The sequence below is a fragment of the Mastomys coucha genome, unplaced genomic scaffold (genome assembly GCF_008632895.1).
Source record: "Mastomys coucha isolate ucsf_1 unplaced genomic scaffold, UCSF_Mcou_1 pScaffold22, whole genome shotgun sequence".
NCBI classification, from domain to species: Eukaryota; Metazoa; Chordata; class Mammalia; order Rodentia; family Muridae; genus Mastomys; species Mastomys coucha.
In genome coordinates this window covers 238,360,251-238,375,708 of record NW_022196905.1, presented here as the reverse complement: position 1 = coordinate 238,375,708, position 15,458 = coordinate 238,360,251, and positions in this window count along the sequence as shown.

The following is a 15,458-nucleotide window of genomic DNA, read 5'->3' as shown; positions in this document are numbered from 1 at the left end:
CATGAGATCCTACTACAAAGGCCTATACTCAACAAAACTGGAAAACCTGGACGAAATGGACAATTTTTTAGACAGATACCAGGTACCAAAGTTAAATCAAGATCAGATAAATGATCTAAACAGTCCCATATCTGTTAATGAAATAGAAACAGTCATTAATAGTGTCCCAAACAAAAAAAGCCCAGGACCAGATAGGTTTAGTGCATAGTTTTATCAGACCTTCAAAGAAGACTTAATAGCAATATTCCTCAAAATATTACACAAAATAGAAACAGAAGGTACTCAACCCAATTTACTCTATGAAGCCACAATTACTCTTACACCTAAACCATGCAAAGACCTAACAAAGAAAGAAAACTTCAGACCAATTTGCCTTATGAATATCGATGAAAAAAGACTCAATAAAATTCTTGCAAACTAAATCCAAGAATACATCAAAATGATCATCTACCATGATCAAGTAGACTTCATCCCAGGTATGCTGGGATGGTTCAATATACAGAAATCCATTCAACATAATTCACTATATAACCAAACTCAAAGGAAAAAAAATGATCATCTCATTAGATGCTAAGAAAGCATTTGGCAAAATCCAAAATCCCTTCATGATAAAAGTGTTGGAAAGACCAGGAATTCAAGGCTCATTTTTAAACATAGTAAAAGTGGCTAAATTTTTAACCAATAAGAATGCCTACTATATGAATTATTACTTCATCCAGTGATCTTCTGGATACTGCTTGATATATGCATAGGCTGCTTAGTCTACCTTCATATCAGATCAGCTATTGAGGTAGCTCAGTTGTTTTATTCCAGTATCCTTTATTTTAGAAAAAATAAATTATAAAGCCAAATCCTCTAACTGACACAGTGCATCTTAAAAAATATAAAATTATTTTTGGTGTTCAATAATTCCAACTCCATCACTGGTTTAGGCAAAAATCAACATTGTTTATTGGGGAAAGAGTGCTCTATTTGATCTCTCCATTCCAGGAACCATATATTTTAGTTAAATTTTCAGTTTGTCACAACTTAGAATCATAGGGGTAGAGAGCTTCAACTAGAGATTCTCTAGATAAAGGTGTCTTTTGTTGGCATGATTGAAGATTATAATTTTTATTGTGTTAATTATGGCAGAAACATTCACCCACTATAGGTGGCACCATTCCATAGAATGGGAATTCTGAACTCTCTGATAATAGAAAACATCAGCAAAGAAGAGATATGCATAAAGCAGTTTGTTCTTCATGTTTTCTTCACTGTGGATGCAATGTAAACAAATGTCTCAAATTCTTGCCACAGTGACTTCCCTAGACAATTACATTATTACCTGGAACACTGAGCTTCTTTTGTCAGGGCATTTTATCACAGTAAGTGCAATGAGACTAACATACTGTCAGTTTGTTAGATAGACACAAGAAAGCATATGTTGAAATGGCTCTGTATAGCTGTTTTGATTATGTGGAAATATCTACATATGTCCTTGAGTTCAAATTTTCTTTGTTAACATTTTTTAAATAATTTGATTTTGTAATAAGGTGCTATTTTCATTTAAACATATCCACAATAGATTGGCAAGGTGATGAAATACTTAAAACAATATTTCCATACTGGTATACAAAAATGGATGCATTTATATTTGTAACATGGACTAATAGCACTTTCTTTTATTTGGAAACTAGAGGTGTTTTGGTCAAACATTTGTGAGTCATATTTTTCTGACCAATTGATTTCTGATTTTGTTGCCTTTCAGATGTTTTTATAGTCAGATTTGGTTAATCTTAGTACCCTAATAAGACAACAATTAAAATGTTTATAATTCTCAGATGATTATTAACCATTATTTCATAAGCAATCATGGGAATCAGAGTTTCTAGGTAAATTCAACATTGGAATAATCAAGGGCATACTGTGTATATTCACATATTCTTGTTCACTGAAGAAGAGCAATGGTTGTAAAGAAGTAGAAAGTACTGTATTTGAGTTGAAATTAACAAATAAGTTACCTGCTACTTGAGCTTTTAGACAACATAGTCAGCTGCCTTTTGAGGTACTGAGTGAATTCTCACTAACCGTGCTTTAGAAGAGATTCTTCAGTGATGTTACAGATGTAATTTAAACACAGACTAAAATAAGTAGGAAAATCAAATTGCAATAAATCCAGGTATCCCCAACTGATGTCATAGGTTACTTGATTTCTACTCTGTAGGGAAACCTTGAAATCTAACTCCATCTGGTGAAACTCTGGTAATTCTTCCATATCCATCTAAAAACCACTTGACTGATAAAGAATTATCTCATAATCCAAAACAGAAATGACCTTTTTCCTCCAGATCTATGGCTTCTCTGATAGGAATTACTCTCCATCGCTTGCATTAGTGGTGTTGTTTGATGGCAGACTCACTGGCAAACTATATTCTGATAGATAATATTGCTTAACACCTATAAAGACTTTAAGCCTAACAGATTTAAGCTCTGTAAACATTACTAAATCAGTAGGTAAAATAACTCTATGGACAACAATGCATTACTTCTACCTATAGAGAAGACAGCATCAAAAGCCAAAGTCTATCAGAGCTGGCTCAACTTCTCACTTTCAACTTATTATCTAGATTTTACAAATTATTAGGCCATAGTATGATGACATTAATAAAATATTGATCAATACTGAAATTTGATAGGGCATAAATCAAATGTAGGAGTTTCAGTCTCCAAAGAATATATTATTCTTATAAAGTAATGATGCATATCACCCACCCAATGATATGGAAGAATAGATATGTTAGCAAAAATCTACTTAGTCAAGAGAAATTTATATGTCATGTAAGAGGTCCAAATCCTTTCTAAACCAAAGTAAATTGCATTCACATTAATACAACATGTCACCAATGGAAAATGTGGGTCATGTTGAACATTGTGGTGTCTATACAAATGTCTTTGCCATATTGGACTCTCTCCATGAAACATGTAGACAGATGGTATGGATATGTTTGACAGAGGCTGAGCTGATAGATTCAGAAATGTTTGCTGAATGTTTTACCATCACAACTACACTCACAGCCTGTCATTCTAGGTTTTATTGCTAAAGATATTTTCCCTACTCTGATTACATATGTAAATTTAGAGATGTTTCCTATACACATGAGAACTAGCTATTTTTCCTTATTTCAGAGTTTATATTTGATTAATTTCATAGAAAAGAATCATTACCTAAACAATTTTATGACATAGAAAGAAGACAATTTTTATGTATCTAACTTAGTCTGAAAAGAAATCTAGAACTCAGTGACCTGTGGCTTTATATTCCAAGGAATGTTACAAAGAAATTAGTAAAAGTTTCCATAAGCTCAAAATCAACATAATAACATATTTATTTGAATTGAGGTTTGGAGGAATAAAGGCAAAAAACAGCCTCACAGAGACATTCCTATCTACTAATGCCATTCACATCTCAATGTGAAAATCCCTTACAATCAAAGTAGGTGAGGTATAATGTAGAATCCTGGACACTAAAGAGGTTTGAGTCATAATTGTTTTCTTTACATACTTATGTTAACCATATGAATTTCATTTGAATTAATTAAAATATTATGAAAAGCAAACATTTTAAATCCATCTAACTTACTTCCCCAATCAGCCTCATAAAAGAATTAGTATGAATATGAATTCTAAAGTCATTTGTGAAGTCATTTATAACTTTTATGTATCTCCTATTCTCCTGATTAAATTATATGTCTCAGTGATTCTTAATTATATTTTGCCAAATGATTTGAAAGCTTTCTATCTTAAGGTTTGTTAGTAAACAAATGAAAATGAAAGCAACAGAACATGTCTACTGTAATTCATATAATGCAAAAGCTTTATCACTGTCACAGGGCCTACTGTGAATGGTTACTACTACTAATAAAGCCAACCCTGGCAAGAGCCATCTTGGCAACGGGAGATGCTCAAAAGATTTATTGTAACATCTCCTTGGAATTTATGCTCCATACCGATTATCTTCTATTAACTGGTGAGCTTGAACCTTGAAAGGAGTTTCAAGTTTCAGATAAGTAACACACATCACTGAACATTACGTCTGCCACCTGGTAATGGGTAATATAAATACAGCACACTCATTCAGCAGGGAAGGAAAACGGCTTCTATAGCCAATTCTCAATTATTCGGGGTAATGGGGGAAAACCTCTGAGTGGTTATCCATAAATACAGATAATTGGCAGAATATGTAAATGAAGTCTCATTTCACAATGTTTATGAACATTTGGCTGAGGAGTGATAAAAGCAGAAATGAAGAGATGTTAAAGTCCTGTAATTATTATGAAGTATTTGACAGACTTACTATTTGCTCATTTTCCTCCCATCTCTCAAACATAGCCTCCTCCAGTTTTCCCTTCCCAAATCTCAAAACATACATTCCCCTGCGTTTTATATTCAACATTATCCTTTTCTGTGGATATACACCTTTCTAGTTCATTTCACCCACTGTAATGGCTATAGATAACAAGATCTTTAATCTGGGATGGTCACCAACCACTAAAGGAATTTCCCTCCTAGGTTTCAGTTTAATTAAACGTATAATATATAGTTGATGAGGAAACAAAACTATACATGTGTCACAATTTTGCACAGTACTTTTTTAATGCAGATGTCTAAACCACATACACACCTGAGAAATCAGACTTTGATGTGGACAGAAAAATTGAATTGTAATTTAAAAGAAATCAATCTAGTAGCAAACAGTGAAGCCTGTAAAAGAAATTCAAGAAACAGTGTGCAGTTTTGAGCTTATTCATGTTGAGGATTATCCAGTTTTTTAAAAGCTGGAAGTAAATTTTGCATACTTGTAAATGAGTATTCAAAATGGTATTTCCCATTGATTAAGCCGGGGCCTGGCTTTGTCCTCACACTTGAGCTTTCTTATATAATGCTGAAACAAATCTCAAAATTGGTGAACACACTGAAGCAGGCATGCTCTCAGGGTCAGTTTTAGTGTCATAGTATGTGTATCGATGAACATTCACCCCAAATGTGTTCTTTTTCAGGGAAGCTCACTTTGTACCAGTTACTGTAATCGCAGCTATGCTGACTGCTACAATTGCTTTGCTGATTGAGTTTTTCAGAATGATTATCACTTACAAAAGTGATTGACAGGGTTTGTGGAACTGTCCTCCTAGCATCCATCAAAAATTTTAATTAACTGTTTTTCTCCCTGAAGCCGCTTTTCAAATTTATTCCTAAAATCAGCTAATGGTGCTTAGGATAAAGGTCTTGGCCTTAAAACTGTAGGCCTCCGAAAGGCCTTCTGCTTTTGCTGTTTCTTTCTCAATTTGCCGACAACAGTATAGTATACATGTGTTTCATGTTCAGTAACATTAGCTTGTTTAGATTACTATCTGTTCTTCAGCGACTTCTTTTACTCCTCAGTTTAAAGTTTCATTCAATCAGTCTTCCCATAGATGATTATTCTACTATAATGACAGGCTTTTGCTTTTCCCCTAAAGATTTCATCTTTGAAATTCACCCTCATAAAAGTTGTACTGGATTTTAAAATGTCCCTGTAGCTCCAGAAGTTCTAATGATAAAACCATATGTAGAAGCTGGTTTCCAAAGACTTTATAAATATATTTATTATCTATAGCTTCATGCCAAACCAATTACTTTTTCTTTCTAGATGTTGCTTATACAATCCCTATTTTAAAATGTCCAAACGTAATAGGCAACTTCTAAAGCTATCAGTTACTCTCCAAAACCTGACAGTTAGGCCTTATTGCTAAATACAACACTTACTCGAGTCATTGAAAACAGAGAGTTTCATGTGTACCTCTAGAATCTCATCCTTACTAGTTAGCATTCAGTGTACTAGAAGGTGGTCTGCATTCTACTAGAAAAGAAAGATAATCATCAATATTGCACAGCTAGAATCTATAAAAGCTGTGATCTATAAAAGATACTTGCCTGAAAAATATATAGATATCCAAAATACACAATCTGCAATAGTGGTATAAGTGTTGTGAGAGTAAACAGTCACTATTTTAAAATTGGATTTAAGGCTCAGATCAGGAAGTGAAACTTGCATTTGATATTGCTAATATAGCTAAGAACCTGAGACTAGATAGAATATGGGCACAAAAACCATGTAACAGCATTGTTCATCTAAAGGAGTATAAAAATAATTAAATACTACTATACTTAAAAGTGCCTCAGTCAATCAGCACCAGAGAAGATTGCTCTTGTGGTAGATCAGACTTAAAAGGAAGCATCACAATGGACAATGTGTTGAGAGTAAATGAAATTTGAATATTCAGTCCTAAATGATCTTTCATCACACTCAAGCCCTTGGGGGTATATGCAGAAGAAGTAGAAATATTGTAAAAACAAGAAGTAATGGCTGAATCCAAGGAAAAAGTATCTCTCTGACAACACAAGACCAATGCACATATGAACTCACATATACTCTAGCTGCATATACATGGGCCACACAAGTTTAAATAATTTGTGGGATTCCAGAACTGAGGTGGAAATGGACATTGTGCTCTAATCCTAGACAAAATGGTATATACTAGTGATAACTCCACTAGAGTGTCTCTGTGCACATCTTCAGTATAAGTAAGCCCCATGTCCAGCAGTAGATGGACAACATAAAATAAACTAAATGGTATTTTGGTAGATTTTTTTTCATTTTGCTCTTTTGGAGTGGGATATGCTTTGGCTTACTGATCATTTACTTGTTTGTTTGGATGATCATTTTTGTTGTTTGATGGGGATCTGTGTATTCTTCAGTTTCATTTTGGTTTCAGGTGATTTTCTAGAGGAAGAAGTTAATCTTGAATCTCTCTTTTTGGTATTGTTTTAGTTACTATTTTGTTTGTTCTTTGCTTGCTTGCCTGGAAGCTTTTGAAAGAGAGACATAAAGAAAGCAAAGTTGGACGGTTAGAGAATTTGAGAGGGTCTGAGAGGAATTGGAGAAGAAGAAAGCATGGTCAAAGTATTAGTGAAGGGAAAAGGAAAGCCCATGGGATTGAAGGCATGAGCCACCACCGCCTGGCTGCATTGACCCATCTTTACCTGCTAGTTTCCTAATCTCTTTCATTTACTATAGCTGGTTTTTGATTATTGTATTTTCTCATTAATATATTTTGTTACTTGGTGCAATATACTATACATACCAGATATTAAACCCGAAAGGAAATAATTTCTAAGATGACTGACTATTTTTCACCATTTTGTTGAATATGGGTTGTTCTCTGCTTCCCAATATTTTATCCATTCATTTCTATGCCTTAATCATTGCTTTATTGTCTGTATGGCCTGCCTTGCACCAGTACAATACACATTCTTTGAGAATAGAAGATTTGTCTGTTGCATCTTTCCTGTTCCGTATAATCCCAAAATTTGTGAGAGACAAAACATGTCAGAAAAATTTAGAGGACTTATATGTAAATATCATTATTGCGCTTCTAGTCAAAACTCAAACTCATCCTTTTGTCCTCGGAAGCTGTTGGCTACCAGCCTGAGATAAGGGAAGCAGAGGTGGCAAGCAGGTTTTGGACGGTTATGTGTACAGCGGAAAGACCTCTGGAAACTGCTGCAGTGAGATGTGTCTACTTAATTTTTTCAGGTATAAGGCATATAAAGTCTTAGGTACTTTAGGGGTAAGGGTGGAAAGGACTATTTGGTCATATCATCAAGCAAGTGGGAAGGGCTGATTGGTTATAGTACATCACCTAATTATCCCATGGGCAGGAAGCCAGAATTGGGTGTGTGTACTGAGTTATACAGCCTTGCAGAGAGTTCTGTACAAGGACACTTTACAGACAAGGCAAGCCACATGTATGCAGGTGGCTCCAGACAAAGACACTCTTTCAGACTAAGACACTATTCAGACAGAGGTAGAGTCAGGGAAGCCCCTCTGAGAACGGGATTCCCCATTTTGTGCTAAGCTGAGAAAGCCATCCAGTCATGAGGGGCTGCTATCTTAACGGCTGGGTTCCCCAAACCAAAACCATTCACATCAGTCCAGTGTAAAGAAATCAGCCTAATTTCCTAGAAATAATGTCAGCTATCCACACATTTAAGAAACAAACAAGTGAAGAAATAATAAAAACAACAACAAAACATTTCCTAGCCTACCCTTATCCTTCATATCCCAGTATCACAGTCTGCCTCAAGAATGAACTTAGGAGTTCTTTTTCTGTGAATCATTTTGCACACTGTAGAACATTATCCAGAAGACCTCATCAATTAAAGTTCATGCATACCCTAATTAATGAATTTTTTTCTAAAATTTTAACTATTCATGCCCAATTACAGCACAAAAACATTCACTAGAAAAACTACAGAACTGATTAATTTGTAATTTGAAGAATGATGACAAAATTTGGTCCTATTCCACTCCAACTCACTAAAAGTGTGAATCATCCTTTTGTATAAGACATCTATGTTCCACACATCATGTTCTTGTTAGTCACTTAACAGCTATCTCAATTACTATGTCAATCATCTATCAAGGTGTCTCAGTGTTTGCGTCTAAGTAAACTTATTTTAGTGACTAACATCCCCAAAATGGAAGAGCAGTGATATGCACAATTCATATTGATTAACCTTAAATAACTTTTTTAAGCGAAAAAAATAAAAATTTTGATTTAATGGATTAGTAAAAATAGCATACAGCAAGTTTGCTAAAATTCACATTAAGATAAATATTCTATACTTGTTCTTAACCCAAGGCTGAGGCATGATACTATGAATCCTTAATTCCTGAAATTACAGAGAAAGAAATGTATGGGTTTTTTTACTATTAAAGTTATTAATAGTTATTGTTTTAACTTCTTGTTGTACTTATTTAAAATTTGAACTATGCCTTAGAGTTGTGAACATACAGGGGAAAACAATATACTATCTAATATATTAGATATCTACTGGGTTATCTACAAAGGGAGAACACCTGAGAACTATTTGTTATAGTTATGTCATGTATATCTTCAAAGGAAGAGTTACTTATAATAAAACAATACAAAATATTATTGAAGGAACACTATGTGTTAGGTAAGTCTTATCTGGCTTATGTTTCATGTCTTATGTTCTTCTATTCCTCCATAATCTATCTGAGAATGATAACATACTCAATGATTCAGATATCTAACTTTAGAGCTGGGATATGAACCAATGAGATGAGAAATATTTGTCTGGATACTTTGTCAATCTAATTTATTGGACACACTGGTTATCATCTCCTTCTCACATACAGTTGACCTTCAAATGTGTGTTGAATATCAGAGGCACAAAATATTTCCATTTCAAAAGACACTGTAAATTAAGCTCAACTTCATTTTGCATTTCTTCATTGTTCTTTTCTTAGGCTTTTATGGCTTTTATGTATGAGAACTGATTCTTTTGTTTGATTTGTTTTGGTTTTCCATTTTATTGAAAATAAATTCTTTTCCATTCAATATATCATGACTGTTGTGTTGTTGGAGCGCCCCTGAGCTCCATTATTTGGCCCACAGGAATGCCTACCTTACAGAGGAGGATTGCTAGGCCCCAAGAACATCCAGATTAGACATAGTCCCCCCAAGTTTGCTAATTGTCATGTTGTCCTGGGGCACAAGCAGTAGAGGTGGACAGCATTCTATTCCCTGATAAATGGTCAGGCTCACAGTTCTGCCTTCATTTCTGAGAAATCCTGTTTAAATTAAGAACATCCAGGAAAACCACAGGCAACCAGATGGCTGAAGGGTAGCATAGATACAATCAATATGTGAACAGATTGTATGGTACCATCAGAGCCTAGGCATCCTGCTGCACCAAGCTCTGGATAACCTAACACAGCCAAAGCACAAAATGACAATCTTAAATCCAATCTTATATAGATGAAAGAGGCCTTTAAAGAGGAGATAAATAAATCCCTTAAATAAATACAGGAAAATAAGAACAAACAAGTAAAGGAAATGAATAGAACTGTTCAAGACATGAAAATGGAAGTGGAAGCAATAAAGAAAACACTAAATGAAGAAATACTTGGAATTACTATTCCAGGAAACGGAACAGGAATTATAGACTCAAATATTTCCAACAGAATACAATAGATGGAAAAAGAATCTCAGACATAGAAGACATAATTGGAGAAATCTATAGATCAGTCAAAGACAATGCTAAATATAAAAGTTCCTGACACAAAACATCTAAGAAATCTGGGATTCTATAAAAAGACCAAACCTACGAAGAACATGATAATATTAGCCCAGGAAATATTTCAAGAAAATCATAGAAGAAAATTACCCCAACCTAAAGAAAGAGATGCCTTTAAACAAACAAAAAACTTATAGAACACTAAATAGAGAGGACTAGAAAAGAGAATCTTCTCACCACATAATAATCAAAATACTAAATCTATAGAACAAAGAAAGAATATTAAAACTACAAAGGAAAATAAAAGCCAAGTAACATATAAGGAAAGATAAAACAGTATGACCCCTGACTTTTCAGCAGAAATTCTAAAAGCCAAAAAGGCCTTTCCACATATCTTGCAGACTCCAAGAGACCACAGATATCAGCCAGGTATACTTTACCCAGGAAAACTTTCTTGTTCTATGAAAAAGAAAATTTAAACAATATTTAGCCACAAACACAACTAACCTTGCATAAGATACTAGAAGGAAAACTCCAACCCAAGAAGGTTGAATACACCAAAGAAAATGCAGGAAATAAGTAACTCCACACAAGACAAAAGAAAAAAAAAAAAGAAAACATGCATATCCCCCCCACACACACACAGACACACATAACCACTGGCAACATAAAAATAACAGGAATTAACAAACATTGGTCATTAATATCTGTCCATGTTAGTGGACTCAATTGCCCAATAAAATGACACAGTCTAATAGAGTGAACACAAAAACAAGATCTGCCATATAGCTGCATATAAGAAACACCCACTCCCCAACAAAGATAGACATTACGTCAGAGTAAAGGGACAGAAAATCTTCTCCATGCCAAAGAACCCAAGAAACAAGCTGGAGTAGTCACTTTAATATCTAAGATAGATTTTTTTCAACCAAAAGTAATCAAAAGAGATGGAGAAGGACACTTAATAATCATCAAAGGAAAAATACACTAAGGTAATGGCTAAATTCTAAATGTCTATTTCCCAGATACTAGGGCATCCACATTGTTAAAAAGAAATATGAATTTGTAATTACACATTGAACCTTACACATTAATGTTGAAAGACTTCAACATTGCACTCTCACCAATGGACAAGTCATTAAGACAAAAACTAACATAAATAATGACTGAGAGAGGTAAAAAATCAAATAAACCTAACATATCTACATAATGTTTTACCCAAACAAAAAATAATATACCTTCTTCACAGCACCTTATGAACCTCAAAAATTCACCACATAGTCACTGGCAAAGTAAGAATCAACAGATAGAAGAAATTTGACACAACCCATTGAAAATTTCAGACCACCATGGATTAAAGCTGGACATCAGAAACAACAAAAAGCCTATAAAGTCATAGAATTTGAGCATATCTCAATAAATCCTGGGTCAGAGAAAAATAAAGAAATAAATTAAATACTTTCTAGAATTCATTTAAATGGAAACATAAGATACCAAAGTTTATGGGCCACAATGAAAGTGTTGCTTAGAGGATAGTCATAACACTAAGTGCCTTCATAAATAAATTTGAGAGATCTTATATTAGCCACTTAATAGCACACCTGAAAGCACGAGAATAAAAAGAAGCAAACACACCCAACAGGATAAGTTAGCAAGAAATAATCAAATTCAATAAATTAGAATAAAAGAGAACAATACAAAGAATCAATGAAACCAAGATCTGGTTCTTTGAGACAATAAACAAGATACACAAACCCTTTGCCAAATTAACTAAAAGACAGAGAGATAGTATCCAAATAAACATGTTCAAAAATGAAAAGGGGGACATAAAAACAGACATAATGGACATGCAATGGCTCAATGGGTCTTACTTTAAAATTGGGTACTCCAGGGAACTGTAAATTTGAAATGAAATGAACACTTTTTATAGATTCCACTTTATCTATATTTAAATCAGGATCAGGTAAATAATTTAAATAGTCTTATAGACACCTAAGGAAGTAGAAATAGTCATTAAACATCTCCAAACCATGGTTAGATAGATTTAGTGCAGAATTCAATATGAGCTAATACCAATACTCCTGAAACTATTCCACAAAATGGAAATAGAAGGAACATTACCAAACACATTCTTGGAAGCCACAATCACCCTGATACCATAAAAAATCTAATCAAACAAAAAATATTTCAGACCAATTTTTTGTATGAATATTGATGCAAATATATTTAATAAAATATTTGAAAACTGAGTCAATGAACACATAAAAGACATCATCCACATGATCACATAGAGATCATCTTAGGGATGCAGAGATGGTTCAGTTGATGAAAATTTGTCTGTGTAATTGACCATATGAAAAACTAAAAGAAATAAAACATGAGTGTTGCCGGGCGGTGGTGGCACACACCTTTAATCCCAGCATTTGGGAGGCAGTGGCAGGTGGATTTCTGAGTTCGAGGCCAGTCTGGTCTATAGAGTGAGTTCCAAGACAGCCAGGGCTATACAGAGAAACCCTGTCTAGAAAAAAAAAAAAAAAAAAAAAAAAAAAAAAAACAAAAAACAAAAAACAAAAAAACAAAACAAAAAAAACCATGAGTGTCTCATTAGATGTTACAAAGTTCTTAGACAAAATACAACACCTCTTCATGTTAAAAGTCTTGGATTGATCAGGGATACAAGGTATATAGAGAACACAATCAAGGAAATATATAGGAAGCCAATCATCAACATTAAATTAAATGGAGGTAAATTTAAAAAAGTTTCATAAAATCGGAGACATGACATGGCTGCCCACTCTCTACATATCAATTCAGTATAGTACTTGAATTTCTAGCTAGAGTTATAAGACAACTAAAGGAGATCAAAGAAATAAAAAGTAGAAAGAAAAGTCCAAATATTGCTATTTACACATGAAATAATATTATGCATAGGTGACCCCCAAAAAAATCTATCAGAGAACTCTTACAGCTGAAATACCCTCATCAAAGTGGCTAGATGCAAAATTTACTCAAATAAACAAGCACACAGACAAACAAAACAGCAGCCCTCCTTTATACAAACAATAAACTGGCTGAGAAGGAAATCAGGAAAACACACCCTACAAAATAGTCACAAATATTATGCATAATATGTTGGTGTAACTCTAAGCAAGGAAGTGAAAGATATGTATGGCAAGAACTTTAAGCCTCTGAAGAAAGAAACTGAAGGTATCAGAAGATGGAAAGAGCTCCCATGCACATGAGTCAGTAGGATTAACAGTGAAAATGAAATCTGTGGATTCAATGTAATTCCCAACAAAATTCCAAGACAATTCTTTATAGACCTTGCAAGAGCAATTCTCAACTTCTTGCAAATAAATTAAAATAAAATAAAATGCAATGAAAATAAATAAAAGCAGAAAGAAACAAACAAAACCCCAAACAAACAAAAAACAGGACAGCTAAAACAATCCTGTATAATAAAAGAACTTCTGGAGATATTACCAGCTCTGATATCAAATTATACTACAGAGCTATAGTAATAAAAACTGTGTGGTATTGGCATAAAAACAGACAGGTTGATAAAAGGAATTGAATCAAATACACAGAAATAAACCCACATACATATGAACACTTGATTTTTGAGAAAGAAGTCAAAATTATGTCAGGGAAAAATGAAAGCCTCTCCAATATATGATACTGGTATTCTGAAATGTCTATATGTAGCAGAATGCAAATAGATCCATATTCATCATCTTACACAACTCAAGTACAGGGGGATAAGAGGTCTTAAAATAAAGCTAGTAACAATAAATACAATATAAAAGAAAATAAGGACTAGCTTTGGATACATTGGTACAAGAAACTACTTCCTGAAAAGAAGACTAACATCTTAGGCAATATGGTAAACAATTAATGAATGGGACCTCATGAAAGTGGAAAGATTTGGTAAGGAAAAGGACATAATCAATTGGAAAAATTGGTAACCTACTGAATAGAAAAAGATCCCCACTAACCCTACATCCAAAAGAGTGCTAATATCCAAAATATATAAATAAAAATTCAAGTACTTAGACACTAACAAACCAAGTTATGCAATTAAAAAAGGGGATACAGAGCTAAACAGAATTTACAACAGAGAAATCTCTAACGACTGAGAAGCACTGAAAGAAATGTTCAATATCTTTACTCATTTGGAAAATTGCAAATCAAAGTGACTCTGAGATTCCATCTTATACCAGTCAGAATGGCTAAAATAAAAAACTCCAGTAACAGCACATGCTGGTGAGGGTGTGCAGTAAAGAGAACACTCCTCCATTGCTCTGGGAGAACAAACTTGTACAATCAGTTTAGAAATCAATTTGGTGGTGCTGTAGCATTTTCTATGTCCAATCACATTAGGACAGTGACAGGCCTGTGATTGGTCAGGCATAGAGAGTTGGAGCTAGAGTTGGGGCAGAAAAAAAAAAGTCTGGAGAGGAAGAGAAGAGTCAGGACCAGGAGGAGACATCATCGTGAAGACAGATGATGAGGATGAACCAGACCCCACAAGGTTATACAACCAAGCAGGTTCTTACAAAATAGATTAATTGGGTTAGAATATTGTCTTTATTATCTGGTTCTAAAATTATTGAATTAGCATCTTGTAAATTGTGATTTTATTATTATATAAATCTGATTGGATATTAAGAGTCATGCTTTACTTACCGAGTAATAGGTGCTATTTAGATGAATGATTGTGGGAATGTGTAAAGAGTTGCATGCCAGCGAGATGTAGTTTGCTGGGACGAAATAAAAATCCGCCGGAGTTTAGTATTGAGGCTGAATGGTACTGCCTCAAAAACGTGGACCGGCAGGAAAGGGAGTTTGTGGGGTGGATTTATTTTTTATAATTCCCGCAAAATGGTGGTTTCTCAGAAAATTGGGAATAGTACTAACTTAATAGTGCTACAGCACTCCTGGGCATATACCCAAAATATGTTCCAGGATACCACAGGATACTTGCTCAACTATGTTCATAACAGCTTTATTTGTTAAGTAAACAAAGCTAAAAACTGGAGAAACCTAGGATGCCCCTCAACCAAAGAATAGATTAAAAAAATGTGTTTTAGTTATTCAATGAAATAGAACTCTGATATTATAGACAAAGGCGTCATAAAATCTGCAGGCAAATGGATGAAACTTGCAAAGATCCCCCTGAGTGAGGTAACTCAGATGCAGAAAGAAACACATGGTATATTCACTTATGAGTGAATATTGACCATAGAGTAGAGGATAGTCATGCATAAATGGATCTAAAGAAGCTAAATAACAAGGGGATGCTTGAATCTTATGCAGAAGTGGAAATAGTATAA